Source organism: Urocitellus parryii, chromosome 3 (genome assembly GCF_045843805.1).
Source record: "Urocitellus parryii isolate mUroPar1 chromosome 3, mUroPar1.hap1, whole genome shotgun sequence".
Lineage (NCBI taxonomy): Eukaryota > Metazoa > Chordata > Mammalia > Rodentia > Sciuridae > Urocitellus > Urocitellus parryii.
This window is the reverse complement of record NC_135533.1, coordinates 165,892,113-165,910,372: the sequence shown is the minus strand read 5'-3', so window position 1 is coordinate 165,910,372 and position 18,260 is coordinate 165,892,113. Positions and strand designations below refer to the sequence as shown.

The 18,260-nt window shown below is 40.0% G+C and overlaps 1 protein-coding gene across 2 annotated transcripts in view; it reads left to right on the top strand.

Annotated features, from left to right (window-relative positions):
- The window catches only part of Ptprg (protein tyrosine phosphatase receptor type G), a 715,889-nt gene that overhangs the window by 251,626 nt on the left and 446,003 nt on the right, over positions 1 to 18,260 (top strand). The window lies entirely within an intron of this gene.

The following is an 18,260-nucleotide window of genomic DNA, read 5'->3' as shown; positions in this document are numbered from 1 at the left end:
GGCCAAACAGGCCTCTGTCGACACCGGTGCAGGCTGGGGGCCATTTATCATGCCTCACTTAGTGGGATCGCTGCCTTAAAGGATGCCACCCTGGAAATGCCCAGCTTAAGGGATTAGGCCAGGGGAAGGCCTTCAGGGGTTAAATACTCCAAAGCAAATACTGACCCTCCCTTCCTGCTGTGAGCACCTCACTCTCTCTCTTCCTCTCCTTCTCTCTCATCCACACACCAACCTTGCAAGTGTTTTTTTTTTAACTCTTTTTTTTTTTTTGTAAATGGACACAATACCTATTTTTTTAATTTATTTTTATGTGATGCTGAGGATCGAACCCAGTGTTCCACATGTGCTAGGCGAGCGCGCTATCACTGACCCACGGCCTCGGCCCCCAGTAGAGTTTCCGTCAAGACCCTTGACATTGTGGAGAGGGAAAGTGAATTAGCATATTTCTCCATCAGAAAAGTCTGTTTCCAATATTGATGCTACTTGTAGGATTTGGTCCATTTTGTTGTCATATGCCATAGCTTTATTTGTTTGTTTGTTTATTTATGACATCTTCTATTGTCCTTGAAGTAAGAGACAGACACTTCAGAAATATCACTTAGCAGTGTTTTTTTGCTATATCATGGTTCTGAACGTGGGATGAAAGGACACAAATGCCTGTGCGTGTTGTGGGGGAAGTTGACTACTTCAAATCTCTAAGGGCTCTCAGATTTGCATGGACCTGAAGAGAATCCATGGGGTTTTTTATTTTATTTTTAAAGAATGCCATCAGGTTCCCTGGGGCACAGCTCCTGGAAAGGAGGAAAGAGAAGGTTTAGTTCTGATGATTTAAACACTGCAGTTTGAAGATGGCATCTTTTCCACACTGAGTAGTTGTCCTTAAAAGTTAGATTTATATCAGATGCTGGTCAAATTTATTCACTTAAAAATGCATTTAAAAGCCAGCTCTCAGAAAGGCTGTGATGTCATCTGGCACAACCCTGGGACTTATGCCAGTTCTAGAAACCTGGGTAGCAAATCAGAATTGCCATATTTTTGGAAACTTGACTGTGTGAATTTTGAGACTGTTATGCTTTGGAATTGTCTGGTGTGAATGATGTTACCGTCCTATAATAAAGAATGCTATCATTTTTCAGCTTAAAAATGTTTAATTTAGATGAGTGATTGAATTTCTACCATTAAAATTAAAAAAAAAAAAGAAATTCCTTTCTTTCAAAATCAGAAAGAAATCTCCTTCCCCTCCTTCCTCTTCTCTCCCACCCCATGTCCTCCCCTCCCTTCTTTTCTTCCCTTTCTTTCCTCCTTCCCAGGTTTGTTGACGCTTGACAGGTTTATTGACAGTCTTTTCTTCATCTTCAACTGGTGATAGTTCTCTTGATCAGGGTTTCATCATAATGCATGGAGTTTCATCATAATGCAAGTGAAGTTTGTGCTTCATTTTCACGCATTGGCATCTTTAATTTTGTTAAAGATATAGTGAGACTATTGCGGGTTCAACACTCAGTGCCGTAGCTTGATACTAAGTATTTGAAGAACATCAGGGGTTTGATGAACATTTAGCTGTATATTCCTTCAATCACGTGCATGTTTCATCTCTCTGAGCTAAGGCCTTTATGTGTATCTATCCTAGTTCTATGGAAGGATCAAATTCAGGCATTAACCCAAGATGCTCCTACCTGAAGGTGCAGACGTTTCCACTGAAATATATTATTTATACATATAAACATCTGTTTCACAACTTTTGAGAGGGAACATAATATGCATTTATGGTAAAAGAAGGAATTCACTTTTAAAAATTGAAACAGTGAACAATTTTATGTCACGTAACATATATAATCATTGGGAGTAATTTTTGCATATTGTAAATATACATAGAAACAGTCTTTTGTTCCATTTTTTAAATTTTATGTGACACACACCCCCACACACACTTTTTTTTAGACCTCTTATTTCTTCCCTTGCTTGATACTTAATCCAGGTGGAAATGAAATGAAACTCAAGCCAGTGTTCCTTTTGGGTCCTGGACGGCATCCATCTCTTATCTTCTCACTGTATGAATCCAGGTGACTTACCTACAGTTGTTTCTGTGCCTTCATAACTTAGGAATTTTAGAAATGGATGAGCTGGGAGAAAGCCAGTGATCATTTGAACAGAGCCAAAACTCTACCAAATTTTGGTTATTTTTTAACCTCTTCTTCTTATGGGAAAGGATGTTTTTGATTTCCCACTGGAAATTAAAAAAAAGAGATCATTTTGAGTAAGAATTATTGGGTGTCTAGATAAATAGCTAAACCCAAAGGTACATATATCCATGCACACACACCACAGATATTGATGTGATCAAAGTTTCTAATGACTTCAAATGAGAAGACCAGGAAAATGACTTGTTGGTCTTCGATCATAACTATTCTAGGTGGTATGTTTTTTTTAAAATAATTTAATATTTCTATAATGTTTCTAGATGAGGGATTATATTTATACACCGATTTATACATTTGTATCTTATAAATATCCCAGAAAGAGTCAATCAAGAAATTATATCTGCCAAAATACGTGTAATCATGTTGTTCAGTCAACAAGGAGGAGGAGGTGCTTTGCATGCACAATTCCATGCAAATGAATTCACATTTCCATTTAGCTGTAATGGGCATATTCTCTCCACAGCTGTGCTTTTGGTTTTGACATGGTGATAGAAGCCCTGCTTTCAAATGATTGGATTTGGAAATGGAGTTTGGAATGTTGAATTTGCTGCCTAAAATAATAGCATTAAAAAATAAAAAAAAGTATTATTAGTTGCCAGGCACCGCTTAAACCCTTTGCCTGTACCAATTCATTTAATGTTCATTGCCACCCTAGGAGATAGGTACGCTAGAATCTTGCAAAGGAGTCTGCAGACAGAGAGTGCACATTTGGGCCAGGGTCACACAGCTGAGAAGAGACTGAACTCCTACAGCTGAGCTCAGTGGTGTTTTGTGGAGGGGGTCTCTGGCCCTCATGTCATTTTTCTCACCCATTTCCCTCTGCATCCTGTAAGGTGGGTATTATTTTCTTTATTTTAGGGCTAAGAAAACCCAAGACTCAGAATCTCTGGGACCAAAAAAAAATTTTTTTTTTGTGGTTTTTCCTAGTTATTTTATTTTATTTTTTTTTTATTGGTCGTTCATAACATTACATAGTTCTTAATACATCATATTACACGGTTGATTCACGTGGATTATGAACTCCCGCTTTTACCCCGTATACAAATTGCTGTATCACATCAGTTTCCCTTCCATTGGTTGACATATTGCCTTTCTAGTGTCTGATGTATTCTGATGTCTGTCCTATTCTCTACTATCCCCCCTCCCCTCCCCTCCTCTCGCCTCCCCTTTTCTCTCTCTACCCCTTCTACTGTAAATCATTCCTTCCATTTGTATTATCTTGTCTTGCCCCTCCTTTCCTCTTATATGACATTTTGTATAACCCTGAGGATCGCCTTCCATTTCCATGCAATTTCCCTTCTCACTCCCTTTCCCTCCCACCTCTCATCCCTGTTTAATGTAAATCTTCTTCTCAAGCTCTTCGTCCCTACCCTGTCCTTGTTTACTCCCCTTATATCACCAAAAAAATTTTAAAAATATAAATAAAAAATAAAAAGAGTGGGTGTTCTTCGTATGTACCTGCTTCTTTTTATTTTTATTATTTTTATTTTTGCAGTGTTGAAAATTGAACTCGGAGTCTCACACATGCTAGGCAAGCACTCTGCCACTGAGTCACACCCCAGTTGCACCTGAAGCTTTTTCCTGGGCCGGTGGAATAGTGTGGGCTGAATGTGTGGGCAGTCTCTTGATTGAAAGTTTTTTCGTGGCTTCTCCAAATTCTATAGAATGTATACTTTAATGCCTTCAATTTTGTGGGGGCAATTTGGTACATCTGTCAAGTTAAGCATGCCTATTTTTGATATAGCAAATCTGCTTAAAAGCTAGTGGAAGAAATTTCAAGAGCTTTTACTGGTTTAATCGAGTTTATTTCAGAAATTTAGATTTTATGCTTGGGCCAGTGTTTGTGGCAATGCTAGTCCCATTGGTCCCTGCAAGGACATCCTAAACACTCATGACCTACCCTGGGGAATTCCTTTAACCTTTGCCATTTCTCTCCCACTTCTCTACAGCTCATTCCTTCAGCATTGAAGTGTTTTTCAGGATCGCTCAACGCAGAGTGCTCTGTCCATATGTTAGACATTCTTATCCACAAGGTTATGGGTTTTCTTTCTTCTCCTCTATATTACTCTTCAATTAGTCACAGCGCAGTAACTTGATAGGATTAATAACGCAGAGGACAGCTTTAGAACTTTAGGAGGTCCTTTTCTTGGGAAGTAAACATCATAGGTCGATTGTTCCTGTTTTCTTTCTTTGGGGTTATTTGTCTAAGAAGACATCTGCCTTGAAAAGAAATTATTTGTTATATCGTCTTCTTTTGACATGTTGCCTCTCTGGAGTTGTTTCTCCACAAAAAATCTCCTGCAGTTACAGTGTTAGATGAAGCTTTGATAAAAATCCGTCTTGGAATCATCTGGAATATTTATACTGTCAAGTCAAGTATGATCCTTTTTTTTTTTTTTTTTTTTTTTTTGGCCTTAAGATGATTTTTCTCTCAAAGATATTCTCTTGGTAGGTGGGCAATTTACAGTACAGAACTGTCTTTACTGTTGAGCTTAATTTATTTAAAAATCTGGTTCTGATGTGAGGTGTGAATTTTGGTTTTCATCCTGAATGGCTTTTAAAGTGGACATATCAGAAATCTGGGGCTCAGGATTTAGACAGTTGGGTTTTATTTCAGCTAGCTTGTCAATCCAAGCCCATAAAGGTTTGCTTTTGTGGGCTTGTTATTATTATGTTATTGGATTTGTTTCATATTTACAATCTTTAACTTTGCATTCCATCTTTAATTCGGCTAAACGTACAAGTAAAATCTAAATACACCCGAGATCCGGCAGCATAAATGTCAGGGCATTTGAGAGATGATTTGTATTTGTAGTCCAAATGATGCTGTCAAGTGTGGAGGGTTCCCTGTGTCTCTTGTTCTGGGTGATAGGCCCTCTGCCTTGCTTTAGCTCCTTGTTGTGACTCTCTGCCTCTCAGTTCTCTGGAGAAATGGGCAGCCAGGCTTGCATCCACTTCTGGTTATCCTTCTACCTCTTGTGTTTGCCTTCTCTGCTCCGGGCTTTTCCATAAATGGGGAAATCAGTATTCTTCCTTAATCAGATCGTGACATTGCCACCATCCATGTTCTTGATGATCAACCTTGTTTGCAACCTCAAGTCAACATCAGTGGTTCTTGAGCCTGCCCTGCCACCAAGATGACGTTGAGCATATGTTAAAAAACAAAACAAAACACACACATGTGCACACATGCACCTGGGCCCTGTGCATTGAGCCTGGTCCATGCTCTGGGAACTGTTTGTGGGAACCACTGGAGGGTCTTCACCTTTACGGTCTCTTCTCTCCTTTCCAAACCATTGGTCTTTGTTTATCATAGAGTGTATCTCTTGTGTGTTTCATATACTTGCCCTTGACCTCTGGGGAGTGGGCTTTCCTCCCCTTTCTCCTTGCTTCCTGAGTGTGTAGCACATTTCACAGGTTTGCACATGGTTGACCTGAATATTTTCAAGGTCATTCCATTCGGGGCCATGGTATTAGTGTACAAGGATGCTCCATTCCTGAACAAGCCCCTCACCTCATTCACCGTGCTCTGCTATCTTACACACACATTGCTTAATGCCTCCAAGACATTCCTGAAATCCAGTTTTGACATGAAAGATATCAGATATCTATTGCCATCACTTTGTAGTTGAAGAAACAGAGGTGCAGGATGAATAACGTGCTCAATATGGTGCAGTTTGTACGTAGGCGATGTGCAGTATGAATTCAGGTGTCTTTGCCTTTATTTAGACCTTGAGGTTTTGACAGTTACCCAGGAAAACCTCCTGAAATGTGAAACAGTGGAAGACAACACAAAGTGTGACTCACAAGAGGGTTCCCATTTGCCTGCATCTTGCAGAATACCAGGGTTGCTCAGGGTACCAGACTGTCAGTGGCTGAGTACAGACTTGTAGTCTGAAAGGAAGTCATCAATCCCGGAGGGCAGGGACATCTTCTAGATCAGACGAGAGTTTGAGTTTGGCCTTAGATTTTCAGTGTGAGGATTGCCAAAAATAAATGAAGGCTGGGTTTGGTGGCACACACCTGTAATCCCAGCAGCTTGGGAGGCTCAGGCAGGAGGATTGTGAGTTCAAAGTCAGCCTCAGCAACTTAATGAGACCCTGTCTCTGAATAAAATATTAAAATACAAAAAAAAGAAGAAGAAGAAAAGGGAGCTGGGGATGTGGCTCAGTGGTAAAGTGCCCCTCGGTCCAATCCCTGTACCAAAAGAAAAACAAGTGAAAATATTGATACCAGGTATATTCGTCTCCTAGAGCAGCTATAACAAAGTACCACAAACTGGGTGATTTAAAGAGCAGGAATTTATTTCAGAAGACTGGAAATTCAAGATCAAGGTGTTGGCAGGTTTGGTCTCCCCTGAGGCCCCTTTCTTGGCTTGCAAACAACTACTTTCTTACTTTGTCCTCATTTGGTCTTTTTTCTTCTTTCTCCTTTTATGGAGACATCTGTCCTTTCTGACTCAGGCTCTACCCTTATGACCTTATTAAACTTAAATTACCTCTTTAAAAAACATATCTCAAAATACAGATGGTTTCTGACTTAAATGGTTAGATTTAGGATTTCGAAAACTTTACTCTGGTGCAAAAGTCATAAGCATTCAATGAAAACTGCACTTCGAATTTTGACCTAGCCTCATGGTAAATCAAAGAGCATCCATAGATTGATGTTAGGGTCTGGGGAAGTGAAACCCGTGACCAGATAGGGTAGAACTGGGCCAAGAAAAAGCAAGGTTTCTATGACAAAGGATGAAGGTACCAGAATGATTATTCCGCACTTAGTACCTAAGAAACTCTTGAGAAGTTTTGCTGTTGGGCTGCCTATCTGAGCTCAATCCCAGAGTTATTTTTCTCATGAAATGATGGATCCTAGAAGTTGGGACTGACTATAGATTCAGGCCACTAAAAATACATGGATGTACATGCTTTTATTTTTTCTTTAATCCTTTTAAAAAATGCCTTTTGGATGTAATTGCAAAATCATATTGTCAAATTTAACTTTGAATTAATAAGTTTCAGCATGCCTTGGAGATTTCGATGTGCTAGACTCAGTAAATTTAACTTTCTGTAGATGGCTGGCCTGAAGTGAATGAACAGAACCTGCAGTGTGATGTTCTGACCCACATGGTGATTAAACCAGGCTTTTCTTTTAAAAAATTCAACAGAGTGGTTTATGGCTTCAAATCCTGTATATAAGTCTGATGTCTTAAATAAGGGATGCTTTCAATCTGTTGTCCTAGACCTTTTGAACTAAAGATCAAGTTAGAAAAACTTAAGAAATATAGGTGATCAAATTTTATCTCAAATCACCAGAATATCCTATGTTAAATAACTGGACCAGAGAGAGAGGCGGCGGTGGGGGGGGGGGGGGCGGCACTGAGTGTCCTCACCACTCTTCCTGAGCATTTTCTTCTTCATTTGTTTTCTCCTGCTACAACTGTCATTTGGAATTAGTTCTTGTCTTGTGTTTCTGTAAATAAAATTGATAGCATGTTATTAGTGTCTTTGTTTCCAGAATTCTGAGAGTTTGCATTTTAAAAGAAGCTATATAAAATCTAAGCTTTTCATGTTTGAATGGGCTGCTCTTTATGTGAACAATAGTGTGAAGTTAGCAGATATTAATTAAAATGTCTGGAAAAACCAAAGCTTTATGAATTCAGTAAGGATTGAGAGAAATGTGTGAGTTTCTGATTTATATGCTATTAACAGAGAATTTTTAATGTTGTAAGCAAATCGAAAACCAACATATCCCTCCTTGAAGATAATGGATAACCTTTCATTTCTGTGTTTTAAAGTAAGAAATGTTGCTGAGAAAAGACATTTTCGAATATACTATTTTTTATTGGTGGCAAGAGAAGTTCATTTGATGTGTGAAATATGTTTACATAGCTCTTGAGTTGAGTACACCTGAATACTATTTACCTTTAGATAGATATGAGTTTGGCCTTTGTAGAACAAATGTTATTTTAGATGCATGGAAAGCAGTAGGCGCGAGAGAATGTTCTGTGGTTTTGTTTCTTTAAAAATATGTCCAGCTGCTCCAGAAAGTCCCAGATCAGCAAGGAAGATAAATGCAAAAACAAACCAAAGTCAAACAGTCAATGTTCTCTGGCTGCCAGGAGAATCTTCTAGGAAGGACCAGCTCTAAGAGCCACAGCCTGAATGACATGCCTTAACCCAGCCTTCACAGAGTTGGGGCTTGAACTACAAAGGCAGGAATTTGCCTTACAAAACAGTACAACCTTATAAAGCCACATTGCCTTCTTTGGGGAAAAAAAAAAATGCTTTCAAACATTTTTGATGAGATTGATTTTCAGGTTACAGAGGCCACACGTGCTCAGGAGAGAGACAAGTTAGAAAACAAAATTTTTAGAAAAATTAAATAACAGTTCATTAAATTTGGGAAAAAGAACCACTTTTGACGTTTTGTGCCTTTTCTTTCTGTTCTGTTCTCCCATCCTCTCAACTTTCCCCCCTCCCCCTTCCCACACAGCAATTTCTTCATTATAAAACTCACAACCCCCGTACACTCGGTTTATTTTGTAATCCAACTGCATCTCAGGAGTTGTCATGGTTTTATGTGGTACTATTTCTTTTTCTTCCAAAAAAGCTGCTATTAAAATGACTGTGTATTTCAAAATTCATGGAGTCTTACAATTTAGGGAATACAGCACACATTTATTTATGTCTACACTTACAGTTTATATCCACATATAGATTTAGATGTGTCTGCATTTCCCCCTTGATATGAGATCATAAGCAATTTCCTAGTAGTATGAAGGTCTAGGCCCTTTCAATGGCGAGATCACATTATGTGATTTATGTTTTAATTGATAGGGTTTTGCTTCCGTCAGTCATCCTGATTGCTTTTACTCTTTTGACTAAATATAGGTAACTTTCTTAAGAATATTCTTGGATCATTTCTATATCTAAATATCCAGAACCCATTTTTATCTATATTCTTCTAGTTATCAAATCTTTAACATGTAAAATAGTGAGAGGTGGGTACCCATCCTGATCTACGAATTGAAAGTCTTACACACTGACTTGAGATCTGGGCAAATATTGTTCTAGGGCAACAATGACAATTAAAAAAAACAAAACAATGCAGCTTTCCTCTCAAAGGTAGTGATTTAATAGGCAGGTAATGAGTGTCTAATGAGGATCATTTGGATTTCATTACAAATGATGTCAGAGTGTGAATTGTGTAAGACTTCCTTGCCTGGGTCATGCCAATCTGAACTCTAGGAATAAAATCTTTCTTTATTTGTCAAGGAATCTGTGAGTGACCTGTCACCCTCTCTGTGGGCATGATTGGGATGGGATGTGTTTTATGTTTTGAAGTTTACTCTGGAGGGAGCAAGAGGGCATCTGAACAGACAAGATGCAAGGTATACATGATATAGGTTTTGGAGTTATACTTTTTTTACTCAGTTCAACGTACAGAGACAACTTTAAAAGCATGACTGTTATAAAATTTTAAGCAAAAAAAAATGTCAAAGAGGTGTTTTATATGTAACTGTTTTATATGTTATAGTTGCGGGAGGGGTCTTGTATTTGAAAAACCTTTTGGCTTTGTAAGTCAGATGATTGTTGGAAAGACAGGAGCTCAAGGTAGGACTTCCAGTAGAGAAGAGACAATTAAGATCCTTTTGCTTTCTTTTCAATGATTTTCAGTGTTGTGAGGTTTCTTTCTTTCTTGTGAAAGAAAGAAGTGGAGTGGGGTGGTGGGGGGGGAACCTTTGTCCGGGAGGTATAAAGTCATTACAGGGACTAATGGGGCATTGAACTAACCTGAGGTACAAGGTGGAGTCTTTGTAAGCCTTTTTATTGAATCCTTTTCTCTGTCAGGTCAAACAAGATGTGATTAAACTTAGCCACCTCCACCCTCACACTGCTGTCCCCAAGAATTATTTTCATGCTAAGGAAGTGGCCCCACAAAAGAACCATCATGGCTTCCATCTATTGGCAATTTACTCAATAAACTAAAAGTAAGGGAGAAAAGAGAAAGCTATGGGGTGGTTAAGTTGTTCAAGTATAAGACAAACGTGAATAAAGAAAGAGCCTTGCGTGTGCCAGGTGCCAGGGGCCCTCACTATGTCCACAGATTTCTGGCATTGAGAGCTCACAGAGCTGTCTTCTTCCTGGCCACCTCTGTGTGGACTTGACTTAGGAGACATGATCTTCCTGACAAGCTATCCTGGGGTGCTGGAGGCAGAGGATGCCAGAGCACAAGGTTGCTTTTAGGGGTGCAACTGGAAGGAATCAGTAGTTTTTACGGGTCCAAGTATGTACTCCCAGGCAAGTGAGAGCCCGCAGCTGTGTCACTGGGGCATGTCAGGAGTCCTGTGGAGGGCGAGGCCCACCGCTGGGAACTAGATCAGAAGGCTGTGGCCCTCTGGATGCCCAGGCCCTCCCTTGGTCCATCCCAGCCTGGTGCTTTCAGGGCTCTGTTGAAATGCACAGTACCAAGGCAGTCAAAGGCAGGAGATGGTTAGGATGGAAGGAGAACGCACCTATTAGAACCTTTTAAAATTAGATGCCTAGATTCTTGCTGAATCCAATCCAAATGTCAGGACTTTTAAAACTGAAATTTGGCCACCTGACTCAATGTGTCAGAAATCCAGATGGTGTAGACAAGCCAAAACAAATTGGCAAAAGAACAAAATTGGTGACTGAACGTATCTCATATGAAAACTTTGCATAAGGCTCCAGGCAACCAAATCACGAGGTCCACAGAAAACTTGTACATGATTGTTCATAATTGGCAGAGACTGGAGTGTCCATGAACTGGTGAATAAGCATTTGTGGTACATCCATGCTCAGAAATCCACCTTGGCAACAGAAAGGAACTTGTAATAGGTGAATCTCAAACACATTATGTTTTGTCAAACAAGCCAGACATAAAAGATGATGTACTATGTGATTTCACTAATTCAAAATTCTACAACTAAAAAAAAAATTAAACTGTGATAAGGAAAATCAAATGAGTGATCTCCAGGAACTAGGTATAAGTTGGCATAGAAATGGACTACAATTTCATGGCATCAGGGAACCTGGTAGGGGAGGAGTGATGGGAGTATTCTATATCTTGCTTTTAATGCTGGTTATACAATTTTATTATTTTGCTAAATAAACAAATTGTGCAATGAAAATGAATAGATTTTACCTTAGGCAAATTAGACTTTAATGAAGTTGGCATAAAATGAAAATTAGAGGTCATCAGGCCTCTTGCCTTGCTTATTCAAGTTATGACTACATGGAGAGTTTGGAAAGCTATTCCTTCCATAGAATATGAATTTCCTAAGCTCTTGATGTAAACAGAAACTACATTGTTGTTTTAATTGCCTAAGTTTTGCAGTATTTTCGGTGCATGGAACTGATAACTTGGAAAACTTTTATTTTGAAGAAACATCTAATGTTTAAGAGGTTTTTTTTTTTGCTGTGCATACCAGGTGTCAACTATCACCACTGGAGAATAATTGTTTTACTGTAGCTGTGTCCGAGAAAGATTTGAGCTAAGATTTCAGAGTTGTAAATGAAAAACCCTTTCTGGTCAATGGAATCTTGCTGATAGAATAAACATTTGGGGTATGGTAATAAAAAAGGAGAAGGGAAATTACCCCAGAGATTCACCTCCTGGATTTGGAAAGGACTGGAGAATCTGAGAACTGCCAAAATTATTAAAAATACCTGGCATAAATGCTGAGTCAGCTAAAATGCCACTTTTTTACCCAAACTTTTTAATTAAAAATTTTCCCTATCAACATATTCCCTGAGGGGTAAGTTTTCTCTTACATTCATTCATCTTTCTCTCATTTTTCATTTATACATGAATCTGTTTCTGTATGTGTATGTGATCCTGGGGGTTGAACTTGGGTTTCTCTGTATCACCAGCCCTTTATTTATTAGGTTTTTTAAACCTAATAAATTTATTTATTTATTAAGTGTTGCTAAATTGCTGAGTCTGGCCTTGAACTTGCCACCTTCCTGTGCCAGCCTCCTGAGTAGCTGGGATTACAGTTGTATGAGGTGGTGCCTAGCTTTTATAGTGGTTTCTTTTGGCAATACGATGCTTCTTCAGATACGAGCTTTAGAGTATGCTTTTGCTTGTAATAAGAACATTAATATTTACATTTGATTATTCAACTTTTTTTTCTGATGGTTCCTGCTTCCTATGAGCTGTAGACCTAACTTACATATTTCCAGATATTGGTGGTCATGTAGCTCATCAAAATTTAAATGGACATATGCAGTCAAACTGGCTTTTCTTTGCAAAATGAACCAGTGTGAAAGCCAGAAAGAAGAGAATTTTTGCTAGGTGTGGTGTGGTGTGGTGGTGCATACCTGTAATCCCATTGTTTTGGGTGGCTGAAAAGAGGGCCAAGAGTTGAAGGCCAGTCTGTGCAACTTAGCATCGCCTTGCTCAAGCTTAGCAAGGCCTGGCTCAGTGGACTTGGGATGTAGCTTACTGGTAGTATGCCCCTGCATTTGATCTTCAATTCTGCCAAAAAGCAAAAACAAAATCAGGAAAGAAAAGGAAAAACAACAACAACCAAAAAACAAAACGAAACAAAAAAACAGAGACTTTTCCTATAAAGTGGGAAGCATTATAGTATCCGGCTGGTGTGATCCAGTTCTAAAAGAGATGCAAGTCGATTTATGAAATATAATTTGAGTCTTCATTTGCTTTGCAACGTCTTAAGCATAGGTTGATAATGTCAGTGGCTGGAATAGCTTCTCAGATCTTGATGGTTCAACACAGTAGAAGTTTGTTTCTAATTCATGCAAAGTTTATTACAGGTGTGTCTGTTCACCAAACTCCCCTTCAGGTTGTCATTTAGGGGCTCAGGTCCTATCTGGGCTATAGTTCTGTAGCTCTGGTGTCCCTATTTAGCTTCAGAACATTATATGGGTCAGGTCCAGAACTAGTGCCTATTGCACGTGCCAAAATTCCATTGTCCTAAAACACTTTTGCCGTCCACACCTTAACTGCAGTGAAGGAGTTTGGGAAACTCTGTGTGTGTGTGTGTGTGTGTGTGTGTGTGTGTGTGTGTGTGTGTGTTTCTGGCCCTTGAACCCAAACCTGGGCCTACTGCATGCTGGGCAAGTGCTCTACCATGGAGTTAGACCACCAGCCCTACTTACTTCATCTTTGTCATAGCAAGGAAAAAAACAGATTTTGTCATAGCAGTAGAAGCCTCCACTATAGCATATTTGAAACGTCCTGCATATATGTAAGTCAGTTGGCTTGGTTCAGTGTAGACCTGCACAGCTTTCTTCACTAGTCCTTGATATAAACGATGACCCATGTAGTGAATGTAGATCTGCACCATCTTCCCTTGAGGATATTGGTGGCATTGACAGTCCAGAATAAGGACTTGAGCCAAGCATTGCTGGCTCAATATATATGTGTTGCAGGGGATTCACCATCCTCCACGTGTGGCCTTCCTGAGGGATGTTTGCAGAAGCAGGGGGCCGACCTTGACTGTTTGGTACGAAATGTGGCATAGGGTGCGAGAGTCTGAGAGCCCACTGGAATACAGTCTGATTTTCTCTTCCCTTTTCAACATAGCTCTGGTTCCTGTAAGTGTATTTATCAAATACAACTAGAAATTGCAGTCTCACAAAGAAAACTTCAGTTATCCCTTCCTTTTCTTTCTTTCTTTCTTTTTTTTTTTTTTTTGTTCACTCAGGGTGGGTGTTTTGTACATCACTGGGGGTTGCCACTCAGAGCAGCTGTCATGGAACCATGTAGTGACCCAGGTTCTCCTGTGTCCCTCTCCCACGCTGTAAACCAGATGATTTATGAGCTGATTTGCCTGTGGTTATTAATGCATCCAACTCTGGGAGTAAAATCTCTATTTCACATTTCCTTTTGACCAAATGATATGTCAGGCTTACCAGCTAAGATATAGATATGCTCAGTTAAATTTGAATCACAGGTAAAGGACAAATAACTTTTTGTATAAGCATGTCACAAATACTGAGTGGGACATACTAAAAAAGTGATCTGATCTGAACTTTAGATTTAGTTGGGTATCTGTATTCTGTTTGCTCTAACAACTGTAGTTTTGAGAGCTGTTTTATCTTGTAACTATAAATAGACATAAAATGGTTGCATCATTTAGGGATACCCACATGAAATAATTGCAGTAGCTGGAAGATCTTATTTATTTATTTATTGGGCACCAGGGATTTAACCTAGGGACACTTCAACCACCAAGTTATATCCCTAGCCCTTTTTATTTTTTATTTTGAGACAGGGTCTCACTAGGTTGCTTACAGCCTTGCTAAGTTGCTGAGGTTGGATTTGAACTTGTGATCCTTCTGCCTCAGTCTCCTGAGCCTCTGGGTATTACAGGCGTGTGCCATCATGCCCCATAGTTGGAAGACTTATTGGCTCCATATACTAGGATGAGATGAGGCTGCATTGGCTTATTTTGTTGTTCTTGATTTTATTACAGAGTTTGTCACCAATGTCCAATATCCATTTCTTATATGGATGTTGGTGAATAAAGGGAAATTCATTCATTCATTTTGTCATTCTGTTCGTTTTCATTGTGTCACACTCTCCACAGCAGTTGAAAGGTCTTGTTGATGGCACTTGTTTCCCATTCTTCCTAGTGTTTTTACCAGTGTTTGTGATTTCAAAGGCACTGGTAGGAGACTTGTGAATGAAATATTCAATTGTTTTAGTGGGTGCAAGTACACTGAAGGATTATTTGAAAGAGCAGCTCGTGGTTACCATGCTGAAATTTGAAAGAAAGCATTCTAGACTCCAGAGGAGGACCAACAGCCTCGCAGTGAGGATGATTAAACTCTCCTTTGCCTCTTGGGGCAAATAGTAGTGACTGCTGCTTTAGGCAGTCAGAGGCAGATGTCTCCGCTGGGAAATTGTCTATTGATCTTATTATCCAGGGACCTGAAATAACTTTTCAATTTTCCTCTTGAAAACCCTTGACGTTGCTTTAAAATCACATTCTTTATCCTTAAACTTTCATGCAAAGCTATGACTTGTGCTAAAACTCTCTTCCCAGAAATGTCTTCAAGGAACACATTCAGTGTCTTTGTGTATATTGTGGAAGATGAAGGGGCAAGGGAATCCTATGTTGTTGTTGTTCTCAGTGTGAAACAGGTTGGACTCTTTACCAGTTCCCTCTGGAAGCTGTGAAATAATCCTGTCATGTTGCATTTTTCATTAATTTGTTGGTTTGTAAGCATATGTATAAGTTGTCCTAAATCAAATGGCAGAGAGGCCCTGGGAGAGAGAGTTTTTTTTTTTTATTCTTCCCCTGGACAAACCCAACCCATGTGAATTTGGATCCTAGATGAGATGGACCAGTCACTTGCTCTGTGACCTGGAGCAAATTGCCTAACCTTTGAAAGCCTCAGCACATCTGTCAAACCAGGGTAACAATGGTAACTGTTGAGAATTGTTAAAAGGTCTATATCAAGCACTCACTTTAGTGTCTAAATGCTCTGCAAACTTCATCTGTTGTATTTTATTACTTCTACAGGTAATGTTTAAGAGATAATTATTGTTACATTGTTGAGACTCAAAACTACAATAGCAAGTAATTAATCCGTATGACAGCAATTAATATCTGAGTGATGAATTGTCTTTCTATAAGAAATAGCTAGGCAGTGTAGTCAACCTTGTGATTATCGTGTGTCCCAGGGCACTTTTAGAGTTAAATTGCAAAGGACAGAGCTAATGGGTGGAGCAGCTTCACATAGTCTTTGGAGTCAAAAAAGACCTACTGGGAATCACATCCTGACTCTGAGCTTGTCACTTACAGGCTTTTGGACCTTGAATGAAGTACAGGTACTTTCCTCCCTGAATTTGAGCTTCCTCCCTGGGTAGCTGGTGGTAGAAATCCTTCTGTGCATGGAGCTTGCCACCAAGCCTGGAACCGACCAAACCGTGGTCAGAGAACACAGTGAAAGAGACCACATGTTAGCCAGATGTGTGCAAATAAAATAAAATTTAAAATTTACTACCTCCTTGGTCGAGATTGAATTTGACCTCCCTTTCCTATATGCATGGTTTAAAGCCCAAATGCCCAGTACCCAGAACCCTAGAAAGGGACCTTATTAGAATAAATAGAGGTATGAAAGATAAAATGAGTTAATACAAAGTGTTACTGGAATCATATGAGCACCTAATCTGGCAACTCTGGTGTCCATACAAAGTGGGCAACTTTAGATGGAGATACTCAGGTAAAGCAGCACATGAACTTGAGGTCAGGGATCAGGATGGTGTATCCACCAGCCAAGACATGTCAAAGACTGCCAGCAAATTGTGAGAAGCTAGGACAGAGTCTTGGAAGACATTCTCCTTAGAGCCTCAGAAGAAATCAGCCTGGTGGCCAGCACCTTGATTGCATAACTGTGAGACTCTACATTTCTGTTGTTTAACGCCACCCAGGATGTGGTCCTTGGTTCAGGCAGGCAGCCCAAGAACATTTAATACCCTGAGCCCAGCTAGCTGTATACAGAGGGCTCACCAGCCACCTGCCACTACCATCTTGGAAAGTGAAGACACTGAACATGAGGATCACTGTAGAAAGTCCCTGAGGGCAAGATTCTTCTGGGGATTCCAGGTTGTCTATAGCCCCTAAAACTGCAGTTTTAAAAAAGTAGGAAGGATTGGAATGAATTATATTCTTTGTCCTTAAATCCAGAGCAAAAGTAATAAATGGTTAAAAATAAATAAATCAATAAAATCTACCTTAAGCCTAGGGTGGTCCTTGTGGCCCATATGGACAGGGACTTCCTGCTCTGGAGGAGGTAGAGACAGCAGCTGAGATGGCCTTGTCTCCTGTGCGGGATGAATCTCTCATCTGCTTCCAGTGTTAAAGTCTTACATAATTGCGTTCTATATATAGAGCTCTGCTTTTCTCCCCTTGTCTTCTTCAGACTCTATAAAAGTGTTTGCAAAGAATCACCCCCCCCCCCCCCCCCCCCCGCTGTGGTCTGTAAATAGGCCCAGGGAGGGCCTGCTCCTCTGGCTGGTGATTGACTGCTCTGCCTTGGGAGAGTTATGGAGCCTTCCCTGGTTTTGAGCTGTGGCTGACACATGGCAAAACTCTGGTGCCCGCTTGCTTTGGCTGGAGCCCAGATGTCGTAGAACCTGTCCCCAGAGTGGCTCATGACATATAGCTGGCAGTGAAGGGCCTCCTAGGCCTGGATTTGAGGTGAAACCCTCTAGACTTGGCTGTCCACCTCCTCCTCTTTGGAATATGTATCTGCAGGTGGTCGTGACCTCTGCTGGGATGGAGGTCATGGGCCTTTCTGCAGGCTTGACCCGGTCACTGTCCTCGGGCATGTGGGAACAGTTTGTGTGTCAGGCCTCCACTTGGCCCTGAAATGACTCTGTTGGCAAACTTGCCCTTTGGTGAGTCAGAATGTGCTACCTTTTCAAGTTCCAGTTGTACTTATACTTTAGAGGATCTCAATGTCTTTTATAGCAACTCATGATCTCCAAAAATGGGTCTTGTCTTTTCATGGTAGGAATGTAATTCGAGACTATTTTTACTCATTAAGGCTTTGGCTAAACTGAAGTTGTTTCCATAATGAACAAGGAACCTAAAGAGTTGCTTTTCCCTAAATAGCTCAGGACATTGTTATCTTTGGTTGCTTTACACTTAATCTGATACTTAAGATAAAACATACATTCACATTTGTATGTACATAGATGTATAAAATAACACCCTACTATGTCGCACACGCACTCTGCAAAATTACATTCATTTTTAATCCTTCCAGTAAATCTTATGAAGAGACTGAAATGAATCCCATGTCATACATGGGGACACTGAGGTTTGAGGGTCTCCTTAACAGTTCTCCTGGCTGAAGAACAGAATGAAACTTAGCGGACACTCTGGCCACCCCCACCCTCACCCAGTGCCTGGGAAACAGTGATTTCATTAAATATTGTTCCAACCAAAATTGTGTCTGTTCTTGCAACCTTTGGAGCACACTGGGTCCTTTTGGAGTTGGGACAAGCCCATTTCCTTTCTCAGCGGGAAATGCTCCAAAGTAGTCCTCTTGAAACAAA